This window comes from Zalophus californianus, chromosome 8, assembly GCF_009762305.2.
Source record: "Zalophus californianus isolate mZalCal1 chromosome 8, mZalCal1.pri.v2, whole genome shotgun sequence".
Lineage (NCBI taxonomy): Eukaryota > Metazoa > Chordata > Mammalia > Carnivora > Otariidae > Zalophus > Zalophus californianus.
This window is the reverse complement of record NC_045602.1, coordinates 64488215-64501526: the sequence shown is the minus strand read 5'-3', so window position 1 is coordinate 64501526 and position 13312 is coordinate 64488215. Positions and strand designations below refer to the sequence as shown.

Genomic DNA, 13312 nt, shown 5'->3' with positions numbered 1-13312 from the left:
AATAAGCTTCTGCCTAGTAATTCAATTTATTTATCTTAGCACTGGTTTGTATTACTTTCAAATAACTCTGTTATTTATTTTCATTAACTAAATTGAACAGTAAATGTAATATTATCACTATCTCTAGGAAAATCTCTAAATACATTGAAGAGATATGAGTGAATTTGAATGAAGCATTACAAATACATGTGATCTTGAATAATTGTACAGCGTTTGGTAGTTTTCAATTACCCCTCTTTAGATGATATTGTAATTAATTTATTTTACTATATGGAAAGGATGACACATTAAAAGACTAATTCAGTGCTTAGCTTTTCCCTTTTAACTTTGAAATTATACATTAAAATTACTTAGGAACTTGTTTTAAGTGTTATTCAAGATTCTATCCATATTTCTAACAGCTTAATGAGATAGATAGGTAGTTACTAATTTCTTTCAAAAATAGAAAAGCAAAACATTATTCCGACCGTTTCACACACACTCATTACTTAGCAAATGAGCATCAGTGTTAGAAAAAAATCTGCTTCTAACTCCAAGGGCCTGCTCTATATCTATATACACATAGAAAGAGATAGATGCAGATATATTTGATTTTCCCTTAAAAGGGAAACTAGCTTTATAACAGTGATATTTTATTACATTCCAGGTCAATTGCATATTTTAAGTGCTTTGAAACAGCATTCTCACAGAGTCGGAGATGGCCCAAATTCCATCCACTGTTCTTTCTTAGTAATGGTTTGATTATCTGTTTTAGTACAGCACTGTGTCCAGTTTAAAAAAAAACAATCATTTCCCAGGTTCTTTTGCAGGTAGGTGTGATTATGCGATCAAATTCTAGCAAATAACTTAAGCAGAAGTTTTTGCGTGGGACTTCAGAAATGCTAGAATGATAGAGCAGGAAAGATTAAAGGAACCTGCTTTCCTGAGAAAGATGAGGGTGCCACGCTGATCCTATTTTGTCTATGCCTGGCTATTTTTCATGTGAAAAAACTACCTTATTTAAGCCATTGTTTTAGGGACCTCTGTTATTAGTACTTGAATGAAATTTCTAACATACCTGGTCTGTATGTTCTGTATTCTGCCATTATTACTAGATCCATTTCTCTTTATTAATTTCTAACATACCCAGTTATGTTATGTATTCTCTAGTTTCCCATTATGGCTGGAGCTAATATGTAAAGGATGTGCTATTTAGGCATTCATAAGTCATTTAGTTGCGTTATAGCTGTCTCTAAATAGCACAGAACAATTGGATAAAAGTGTGAAAAAAATCTTGCATTTGATTGCAGTGAAAAACATTGGCACAACTCTATCTTTCTTCTAGAAGTAGCACCGTTGCCCTCCTCTCCCACCTGCTTTTGGGGATCTGTTTCCATCTCGGTGAACCACCTCAGGAGGTGTCATCATGTTCAGTGACCACCTCCTCTTTGTTCTCTGCTATTTATCCCCTTACCCAAACTGGGGCAATAATTGCAACTGTTCCTCCTGATTTGTTCAGTTAGCACAAAGCCACAAACAGAAGTCAGAATTTTTTTAATAAAGTTTATTTTTAGCAGTACTAAGAGAAAGGGAACACTGCTTTCTAGTATTGAAGATTGCAAAATGTAAACTAAGAGTTGGTAATAGCTGTGACCAATGTTTAAACAAAAATTGGTGTAGACAGTGAATGGTATAGAGCAGATAGAGTAACTCAACAAAGTCCAGTTTGGGTTTCGAAGACCAATTGTCCCAGGAGCCCTTATTGTCGTTTAGTTAGTCGTTTAGTTTAGTCAGTGATCCTCCCATTTAACTAACTTTGTTTCAATTTAATTTCAAACATTTTGTGAATAAGTTGTGATCTACAAGCTGACATATGTATCTTTGTTGAAATAATTCAATTGGTCTTGTGGTATTTGACACTGGGCAGCCAAAACATGTATGCTTCTCGTGTCTCTGTTCGAATAACCTTTTGTAGACAGCCTTTACTGACTTGTACAACTAACTTGAGACCTACATATACTCAGTATATGAATAAGGGACGTTCATATCAAGCATTTCAGAATTTCAAAAAAATTATACCTTGTTTTTAGATGATTATAAAAAAGACAGGCTTTTATTTAAATGAAAAAATATTAGAATCATGTATGATGTCAAAAAATCTACAATGTACATGGAATGATACACCAGCTGAGAACACATCAGTACATTTTATCAGAAAGGAAAAGAAAGTTCATGATTACTAGGATTTAAATATTTTATCTTCAAGCAATCCTGATTTCAAGCTTCTTTTTGAAACTCAGAGATGTGTTTGAATGACATACTGGTTACTCTTAAAACTTCAGAACATAATCTCTGTTCATCTAGACTCTCTGTGTATTTAAGGACTGGAAAAAGAATGTCCTCATTGTTTATGTGAGTAATTCCTCAGAAATGTTACCTATTAGATCCCATTTATCAGAATTTTATACTGTGGAAGTAGGGGAGTGAAAATTGAGTTATTATCTCTCTCCCATAGTGTGTATTTTCTTTCCCCTTTTTATTTTTAACCAGTAAACTGGCTAAAATGCATCCTTTTATGATGCATTAATCTAAGTGTTGTTTTGGTACGTGTATCTATCCAACAGAAGGGAACATTCTGAGGTTTTATAATTTTTTGAGTGTCAACCAAATTATATTTATTTTAGATAGTTTTGTTTACATACTTTCTTACTTGTGCCCCCACTTTATTATAAAAGGGATATGAATGACATATAAATATGTATAAAATGTAGAAACACAAAGTAAGTTTAAATAAGTAAGAAAACAAATGAAGAATAAATTAGATTAACCAAGTGCCCTGGAACCAGAGTGTGACTAGTTCCCAACATCCATGCCATCAACTCCAGTGCACTTACAAGGAGCAGTGCATATGTTTGGCCGTACATTTTTGGAAATCCGACACAAGGAGGGAAAAATAATTCATTATTAAATATTTAGCATTTATATCCATGTTGTTCAATAGCATAGCCATTTACCACATGAGATTTAAACACTTGAAATCTGGCTAGTTCAAATTAAAATACACTCTGAATTTCAAAGACTCAGAATGAAAAAAAGAATGTAAATGTCTCAATTTTTATAGAGCTTACATATTTAAGGAAATATTTTGGATATATTGGGTTAAATAAAATAGATTATTAAAGTTAACTTTACCTGTTCCTTTTCACTTTTCTTGGACTGGCTACTAAGATATTTAAAATTATACATATGGCTTGCAGCTGTGACTTTTATTGTATTTCTTTGGGACAGCATTGGTATATTCAGTAAAATAATTTCATTACTCCCGGAAAACGTCACTATTCCCAATGCAGGCAATCTTCACTTTACATGGTTCTGATATGCATGGATTTCAGTTTCTGTTGTTTTAGTTTAGTTAAATAATACTAGCCTTCCAACAGCATGATCCAAATTTTAGTTACCATGTTATATTAACTATGAGTTGCTGCATAAAGTACAAATTTCATGGCTATTATTTATGCACATCATGATCAGGGACTGATCATGGCACTTCCTTCACAGTGTCTTGGTGATTGGTTACTGCACATCTATTATTATTCAGTCAACATGCACAGACAGAAACACAAGAAATGCAAACAAACAATGCTGGAGATTTCAGCTTTGTGTATCAGCAAAATACAGCATTTGCAAGAACTCACAGGGAAGCCATTGAAACTCTATCATCCTGTATCTACCCCCACATCTACCTTTTGGAAGAGAATAATGCCTTCTTTCCCCCATGCAAATTTCTTAGCTACAGCCTGTCAGGCAAAGGAGACTGGAAAAAGGGGTCTATTTCCTGTCATGTAGGGGAGAACATAGAACACAGGGATTGGTGTTGAGGACCTATACATGGTGTCTAGCACTGATAGTTAGAAACAATTCAAGAAAGAAGTGTTGCTAAAGACTAAATTTTCTTGGCTAGCCATTTTACTGAATCCATTCCATTTCTTCTGTGCCATTTTTAATTGTAGATTTTATTCTTTAAACTTGACTCAGGGTCAGACATCGAAAGTCGTTAAAATACTATCATTCTATAGGGTTCTGCTTCACTCCTTCTTATTACCTGGATGTTTCTCTTTCAGGCTTTCATATCCACTCTTTTCTAGCTTCCATATCCTCTGCAAGTGACTGTTGTGCTAAGATGGAGTAGTAGATGGGTTTAGAGAGAGCAGAACATCTACCTGCTTCTTTATCAGTTTGAAGGAAAGAAGACTTTATTTTTCTAACTTGTCTTCATGTTTTACTAACTTCTTTCTGGTGTGTGAAATAGTGGTAATGAATACTTAAACGTTTAATCCTCTACTGATAGCTTATTAACTTCTTCAAGGGAAAAATAATCTGAGTGTGGTCTGATAAAAAGCTAAGATACTTTGCATTTTTTTCTTTTTATCACATCTGTAGCATGACTCCTGTTGAAGGATTTGTTAATTATAGAACATGTACCACCTTTAAGTCATTTTTTATTCTAGACTCTGAGAATAGAGTGGTGAATAAGACAAAAATATCCCCCTGCTCTTATGAAACTTTTATTTCTAGTGACAAGAGCCATCAATAAATGGTTAAATCAATTAAATGAAAAAAGAATGATGATTTCACACAAAAGTAAAATCTGTGAATAAAATAAAACACTGCAATATGAAAGAATAGATAGCTGGGTATGGGCACAGCATGCTTCTGAATACCTATCTAAAGCATTGCATTTATTTGGGAACTGGAAGAAAAAGTTTCCAGCTACCTAGGGCTGGAACATTAGAGATAGAGAAAGCAGCATGTGCAAACATCTTAATGCACATTTCCTGGCAGAAAAGAATATGACACATTCAGTAATACAGAAGGTCAATATGGCTATATCATAAAGGAACAAGGGAGAGTTAAGGGAGTTTTGAAAGATGATTTTGGAAAGACAAACCAGAACCTATAGGGTTCTGTGGCTATGTTGAGTTTGTATTTTATTATAAGAGCAAGTGTAGTGGTGAAAACACAAGTGTTACATGCTCTGGTTTGTATTTAACTAAAAAATGGAACTAAAATAAGTGAACCATGTATTTTATCAAGCTTTTATTCTATGTAATTGCTACATTTTAGAATATACTAATTTCCCATTATCCTTAATATAATGAGCATTTTATCATGGATTTTGGTTGTATTATTTTTATGAACACATATAATACTCTGACACAAAAGTATGTTAAAAATCTGATATATTGGGCGCCTGGGTGGCTCAGTTGGTTAAGCGACTGCCTTCGGCTCAGGTCATGATCCTGGAGTCCCGGGATCAAGTCCCGCATCGGGCTCCCTGCTCGGCAGGGAGTCTGCTTCTCCCTCTGACCCTCTCCCCTCTCATGCTCTCTCTCTCTCTCGCATTCTCTCTCTCAAATAAATAAATAAAATCTTTAAAAAAAAAAAAAAAATCTGATATATTTTTGATACATTTTTTTTATTTCCAAAAGTGTACTAAAAGTAGAAGACCATGACAATAGAGTTTAATTGTTGCTTGTACACTGCTTAAATATTGCAGATTTATTAATTACTTGTCCTGGAAGTCTCACTAGACATCCAGACTGACTCAAGTCCTATACAAATAATCTTAGTAAGAAAAAAAATTACAAAGTGATAAGAGGTAGAGAAAGGGGAAAGTATAATAGTGAAGGGAAGGGAGTAAGCATTATGTGAAGAACTCTATCAGATAACAGTACAAGAGTTCAGCATCAGAAATTACTTGCATTAGCCTGCTGGAGTATTCCTGCAAGAGAGAGGAATATAAGCTTTATTTTCAACTTCACAGTTCTCGTAATAAAAAAACCCCTCCACCCCCACAGAATGAACCACAGCCAAGAACATGAGGAGATAAACTCTTCAAGTTATTATGAAAGGCTAAGGGTCATGAACTTTGATCCCTGTTCCCCACTGTGGACAGCACTCTTTTTGCCACCTCCAGCAGTCCAGTCCATCTTGCTGTACTTATGTGCACTCAGCAACAGTTTCTGTGTTCAAAAGTACTTCTTTCTAGCACATTGTACAGAACAGGTATTCAACACATGAAAAGTTTTGAGTTCCTCTAGGGGAAGATAAAAAACAAATATTAACATCGTTTTTTCTAGATTTGGGATAGAAGAAAAGTTGGCAGGCAGACATCTGTGATGCTATAACTATGGAAGCTCTTTCTTCCTGAGCTGAATGAAATTTTCATTTAATGACTTCATTTTCACACTTCCTTTTCCTGTACTCCTTCAAAAATATGTTTTAATTCATTCAATCAGTTAGAATTGTTGAATGTCTACGTCAGGCAATTCAACATTAAGTGAGTTGTGTATAGAGTAAGTTGGTGTTAGCTGTGTATGTGTTTGTCAGTTTGTGAGTGCTGGTGTATTTTTTATCAGGGTAATATATTTGCTAACTTATTTTCTATAACAGTGTGTTAAGAAATAGATAAAGTACTGTATAATAGAGCTATTTGATGAGATGATACATTGCTTATACCAATTGCATTTTGATTTGTTGGAGCAAGAATAAAATTCTATTTAGTTTCATTTTTAAAAAAATGATTATTATATGGACTACAAAGCTTACCTTTCTTGTATAGCATTTTATTAAATGTAAGTGCACATTAATTTTTTTCCAAATGTGTACTGCCCCATTCCATTATCATGTTTTATCTCATTGGACACCTACAGAATAAATGAAAGGAGTTACCATTGATTCCACTAACAGATATAGCATGTATACAACTGGATAGAAATCTCAAATCATTAAAACATTTCTCACTGAAAATATAACTTAAAATCCTTACATTGCTCGTAGCCCATATGATGTTCTTGCCCTTTATTGTCCAAAGTCATACTTTTGTTATTGAATATTTGACCAGGGGTCTTTTCTACTTTGAGGATGTAATCTCTGAGACCAGTTATTTGATTTCTTGTGTCAACTTTTCTTCTTCCTTTAAAATATAAATAATAATGCTTGCCATTAGTCTGCCTTAAACCATGTAGGTTATCTTCTTAAAAGAAAGGATTAATGGTATGCTTCACTTCAGGGATTCCTAAAAAATTTTATTATCTACCTATACCCCAACCTGGCTGTGACTCAAGGTGTCTGCCAAAATTACTTTTGCCAAGTACAACCCATGGCTTCCATGTCATGGAAACCGTTCAGTCTTCCTCTGGATATTTCATAGTCCAGCCACCAAAGGGGAGGGTAGAAGTCCCCTCAGCAGCACAGACATGAGACTGATACCATTCCACATCCTTTGCTCAATCACTCCTCTGAGGAGGAAGGGTCTATCTGTGCCCTTCAAAATACTGAGTCCCTAAATAATGGCATCATCACTGACTCAGGTTCCAGAGGTCATAAGCTGTGAGCTACACAGTCATGACTTCCCCATAATCATTTCTCTCCCAGCATATAAGGACACACATTTTGGGCTTCTTACATGTGCACCACTGGTTTTCATCTTTGGGTAACATTTATATGTAAACTGTTATAGCCCCACTCCATCATCCCACTGTTCCTTCAGAAAAACTCAAGTAGCTGTATTGTAGGATTTTTCCCCTACTTAATTAGCATAAGAAAGATCATTAGAATTTGTTTAGAACAAAACCTCTAGAAATTAACACAACTTACTACAGAAAGTAGGAGAAAATTATTTTAAACATTCAAAACTTGGTGACTTGAGCATTGGTATTTGAATTTTATCTCAAAAGATGAATTAGACTGAGCTTGAAAGGAAGTCTCATGGAGCAGTAGATTAAAAGGCACAATTCTCAGAGGAAAACATTGACAACTTTTTAATGATGGCTTTAAAAGAAAGCACATTATTTCTGATCAAAACTTATGATTCTTATTTACACATGTCCCCTATAGATGTAGAACTTCCAGAATTTTTATGTGTGTATGTGAAACACAAAATATGATTTAAAAATGATTTTTTTAAAAAATGCAACATATAGTTATTAAACTTTATATGACATACATGGTGAGGTGTCCTTAAAAGCACTGCAGAGCCAGAATGGGGCAAAAGCCTTTAATTGCTCCTGCACTGGTTTAATTTTAAATACCATGTGTGATTAAATTCAGTTATGAAGAACAAATAAGGGAGGGTGTTTAGGATGGCACAGTAAGTTCATGTTTGATGCTCTCATAAAAATACAAAGCAATCTGGATTAGAATTTTAGGGAAAATTAAGAAGACATAGCTGAGCTCAAAACAAGGATAAACTTCTCTAGAGTTCAGAAGTAAAAGAGAAACAAAGCAGTGGATAATGCTGAATCTGTACTCAACCAGGGGGCAGGAGCTTTTTCCCAGCAGGTAATGAGACTGAAAGTCCTCTGTGTCAGGTGTGACACAGGACCATGCTCCTTGCTTGTATCCAGAGCTGAGATAGATTCCCCAAATGCATGAACCTTAAAAATGATAAAGTGTTACTTTTCACCTAATATCCTGAATCTACAGCCTTAAAGTAAGCAGTGAGTCTAGGGAAGAGAAGAGTAAAAGCACACTTCTGGTGATCAGGAACAAAATCAAGTCACTCTTTGACTCAGCAAACTGACCTATGATTTCTCCCATGAAACAACAGGGGAGAAGCTTTGGAATACCATCATAAGAATTGGTTATAGACTTCCGGGGAAGATGGAAGAGTAGGAGGATTCTAAAATAAAAAACACAAGAAACAACAATATTGGCAAGGATTTGTATAAAAAGGAACCATTGTGCACTGTTGGTGGGAATGCAAATTGGTACAGCCACCAAATTGGTGGAAAACAGTGAGGAGGTTCCTCACTAAAGAACTAAAAATAGAATTATCATATGATCCAGTAATTCTGCTACTGGGTATTTACCTCCAAAATATGAGAACACTAATTTGAAAAGATATATGCACTCCTATGTTTATTGCAGCATTTTTTACAGTAGCAAATTATGGAAGTAGCCCACGTGTGCATAGATAGATGAATGGGTAAGGAAGAAGTGGTATGTATACACAATGGAATATTACTCAGCCAAAAAAAGGGATGGAATCTAGTCATTTGCAACAACATAGATGGAGTTAGAGAGTATAATACTAGTGAAATAAGTCACTCAGAAAAAGACAAATACCATATGATGTCACTCATATTTGGAATTTAAGAAACAAAACAAATGAGCAAAGGATAAAAAAGAGATAGAAAGCAAGAAATGGACTCTTAATTATAGAGAATAAACTGATAGTTACCAGAAGGGAGTTGGGTGGGGCAATGGGTAAAATAAATGATGGGGATTAAAGAGTAAACTTATGATGAGCACTGAGTAATGTATAGAGTTGTTGAATCACTGTATTGTACACCTGAAACTAATATAACACTGTATGTTAACTATATTGTAACTAAAATAAAAATACTTGATTAAAAAGAAGAAAGAAATTTAGCTGTAAAAGGGGGGAAGTGAGAATGGGAGTACCCTAACATGGCAGTAACTGATATTCCTGTGTTCATTTATTTTTACATTTTATTTTATTCAGTTTTCATTAAAATCTGATTTTTGTCCCAACTCCTATACCTGACCATAAAAATAAATGAAAAAAATCCAGCCATACAGAGAAGTACAGAAGACAATGTAAGGAGCACTGAGCATAATGAAATCTTGATATTTGCCACATATGCTTTTCATAATTTTAAAATAATAAATCATTATAAATACAGTTGAAGCCCTGTCTGTATGTCTGTAGTCACATTCCTCTTCTTCCTTCCCATGTAGGTTTTTATACTATTACATTATAAGGCATCTACATGCAATATATTATACTATATCTGAAGTTTACAAACTTTGAACATTGTATCAGGCGATGTTTTCTCCCCTAACTTCTTTTACCTTTAAACATTCAGAGGTTTTTTCATTTCCCACTAAAAATGTATGTGAATTCCCATTTCTCTCCATTGTTAAAACACTTAAGTGCAATTTAATTTTGTCCAATCTAATGGTTTATATTGTTATTTTTTTGGTGATCACAGCTTTGTAATATAGCATGAAATCAGGCAACGTGATGCTCCCAGCTTTGTTTTTCTTTTTCAACATTTCCTTGGCAATTCAGGGTCTTTTCTGGTTCCATACAAATTTTAGAATTGTTTGTTCCATCTCTTTGAAAAACGCCAATGGTATTTTGATAGGGATGGCATTGAAAGTATAGATTGCTCTGGGCAGCACTGACATTTTAACAATGTTTATTCTTCCAATCCATGAGCATGGAATGTTTTTCCATCTTTTTGTGTCTTCTTCAATTTCTTTCGTAAATGTTCTGTAGTTTCTAGAGTACAGATCCTTTACCTCTTTGGCTAGGCTTATTCCTAGGTATCTTAAAGTTTTTGGTGCTATTGTAAATAAGATCAATTCCCTAATTTCTTGTTCTACAGTTACATTGTTAGTGTATAGGAAAGCAGCTGATTTCTATGCATTGATTTTGTATCCTGCCACATTACTGACTTGAGTTCTAGTAATTTGGGGGTGGAGTCTTTTGGGTTTTCCACATAAAGTATCATGTCATCTGTGAAGAGAGAGAGATTGACTTCTTCTTTGCCAATTTGAATACCTTTCATTTCTTTTTGTTGTCTGATTGCTGATGCTAGGACTTCTAGTACTATGTTGAACCATAGTGATGAGAGTGGACATCCTTGTTGTGTTCCTGATCTTAAGGGAAAATCTCTCAGCTTTTCCCCATTGAGAATGATATTCACTGTGGGCACAAAAACAGACACATAAATCAATGGAACAGAATAGAGAGCCCAGAAATGGACCCTCAACTCTATGGTCAACTAATCTTTGACAAATCAGGAAAAAATATCCAGTGGAAAAAAAGACAGTCTGTTCAATAAATGGTGCTGGGAAAATTGGACAGCTATATACAGAAGAATGAAACTCGACCATTCTCTTATACCATACACAAATATAAACTCTAAATGGATGAAAGACCTCAATGTGAGACAGGATCCATCAAAATCCTAGAGGAGAACATAGGCAATAACCTCTTCGACATCAGCCACAGCAACTTCTTTCATGACAAAGGTAAGGGAAACAAAAGCAAAAATGAACTTTTGGGACTTCATCAAGATTAAAACCTTCTGCACAGCAAAGGAAACAGTCAACAAAACAAAAAGGCAACCCACAGAATGGGAGAAGATATTTGCAAATGATACTACAGATAAAGGGTTGGTATCCAAGATCTATAAAAACTTGGGCGCCTGGGTGGCTCAGATGGTTAAGCGTCTGCCTTCGGCTCGGGTCATGATCCCGGGGTCCTGGGATCGAGTCCCCCATCGGGCTCCCTGCTCTGTGGTGAGCCTGCTTCTCCCTCTGCTTCTCTCTCTCTCTCTCTCTCTGACTCTCATGAATAAATAAAAATAAAACATTAAAAAAAAAAAAAAGATCTATAAAAACTTCTCAAACTCAACACCCAAAAAACAAATAATCCAGTCAAGAAATGGACTGAAGACATGGACAGTTCTCCAAAAAAGACATACAAATGGCTGACAGACACGTGAAAAAACGTTCAACATCATTAGCCATCGGGGAAATTCAAATCAAAACCACATTAAGATACCAACTTACATCAGCTAGAATGGCAAAAATTAACAAGGCAGGAAACAACAAATGTTGGAGAGGTTGTGGAGAAAGGGGAGCCCTTTTACACTGTTGGTGGGAATGCAAGTTGGTACAGCCACTTTGGAAAACAGTATGGAGGTTCCTCAAAAAGTTAAAAATAGAGCTATCCTATGACCCGGCAGTTGCACTACTGGGTATTTATCCAAAATATAGAGATGTAGTGAAAAGAAGGGCCACGTGCACCCCAATGTTCATAGCAGCAATGTCCACCATAGCTAAACTGTGGAAGGAGCTGACATGCCCTTCAACAGATGAATGGATAAAGAAGATATGGCCCATATATACAATGGAATATTGCTCAGCCATCAGAAGGGACGAATATCCACCATTTGCATCGATATGGATGGAACTGGAGGGGATTATGCTAAGTGAAATAAGTCAAGCAGAGAAAGACAATTATCACATGGTTTCACTCATATGTGGAACATAAGAAATAGCACGGAGGACATTAGGGGAAGGACGGGAAAACTGAAGGGGGGAACAGAGGGGGAGATGAACCATGAGAGGCTATGGACTCTGGGAAACAATCTGAGGGTTTCAGAGGGGACAGGGGTTGGGGGGATGGGCTAGCCCGGTGATAGGTAAGGAGGGCATGTGTTATAATGCGCACTGGGTGTTATATGCAAATTATGAATCATGGAACAGTACATCAAAAATGAATGATGTACTGTATGGCGACTAAAATAATAAATAAATAATAAAATAAAATTAGTACCCAAATCTTGGCCTTTGGCCAAGTCAAATAATAAACAGTGTAATAACTAAAAAAAAAAAAAAAAGAATGTTATTATTTTTTTTAATTTGCTTTTCCCTGATTACTAGTGAGGTTGAGTACCATTCCAGTGTTTATTGTTCATTCAGGTTTCCATTTCTGTGAATTACTCAATAATAATTGTCAGCTTCATAAGTAAATTTTCTGATGTTGGCTACTCCCTGCATTTCTGATGTGAATTTTTTTATATTGCTGAATTCAATTTACAGGTAGTTTACTTAAAATGTTTAAATTCATGCTTATAAATGGAGTTCATATACAATTTACTTTCTTGAATTGGCAGTTTGATTTTAGTATTTATATTAATCTAAGTTGAGCTCCATACTATTGCTCAAATACTGTTCTTTTTTTCTGTGTATCCATTTTGACCTCCCATCACTCTCATTAGCATGTCTTATAACTACTCTTCCATATTCCTGCCTTTACTGTCTTCATTCTGAGTGATGTACTAAATATTTATCTTCTAATTTATTCATTCTCCAGCTGTAACTAATCTAATGATTCTCTGATTTTTATTAACTTTCATTTTTGAAAAAATGTTGGTTTATTTATTATTTTAGAGAGAGAGAGAAAGAGAACATGCAGTGGGGAGGAGCAGAAGGAGAGGGAGAGAGAGTCTTAAGCCGACTCCTTGCTGGGCATGGAGCCCGACATGGGGGCTCCATCTCACAACCCTCAGATCATGACCTGACCCAAAAGCAAGAGTCAGGCGCTTAACTGACTGTGTCACTCACATGCCCTGTATTACCTTTTATGTTTTAATTGGAAATTATTTCCTCATATATAAACATACTGTCTCCCAAAACTAATCTAATCTGGGGCAAATTTAAATTCAGATTATTGATTTTGTTGGCTTTCTTTTCTTTTGAAATTTAACTATTTATTTATCCTTGACTT

At 35.1% G+C, this 13312-nt stretch overlaps 1 long non-coding RNA gene across 4 annotated transcripts in view; it reads left to right on the top strand.

The window, feature by feature from the left end:
- LOC113938078 overlaps positions 1-13312 on the top strand; it is a 428734-nt gene that overhangs the window by 146673 nt on the left and 268749 nt on the right. The window lies entirely within an intron of this gene.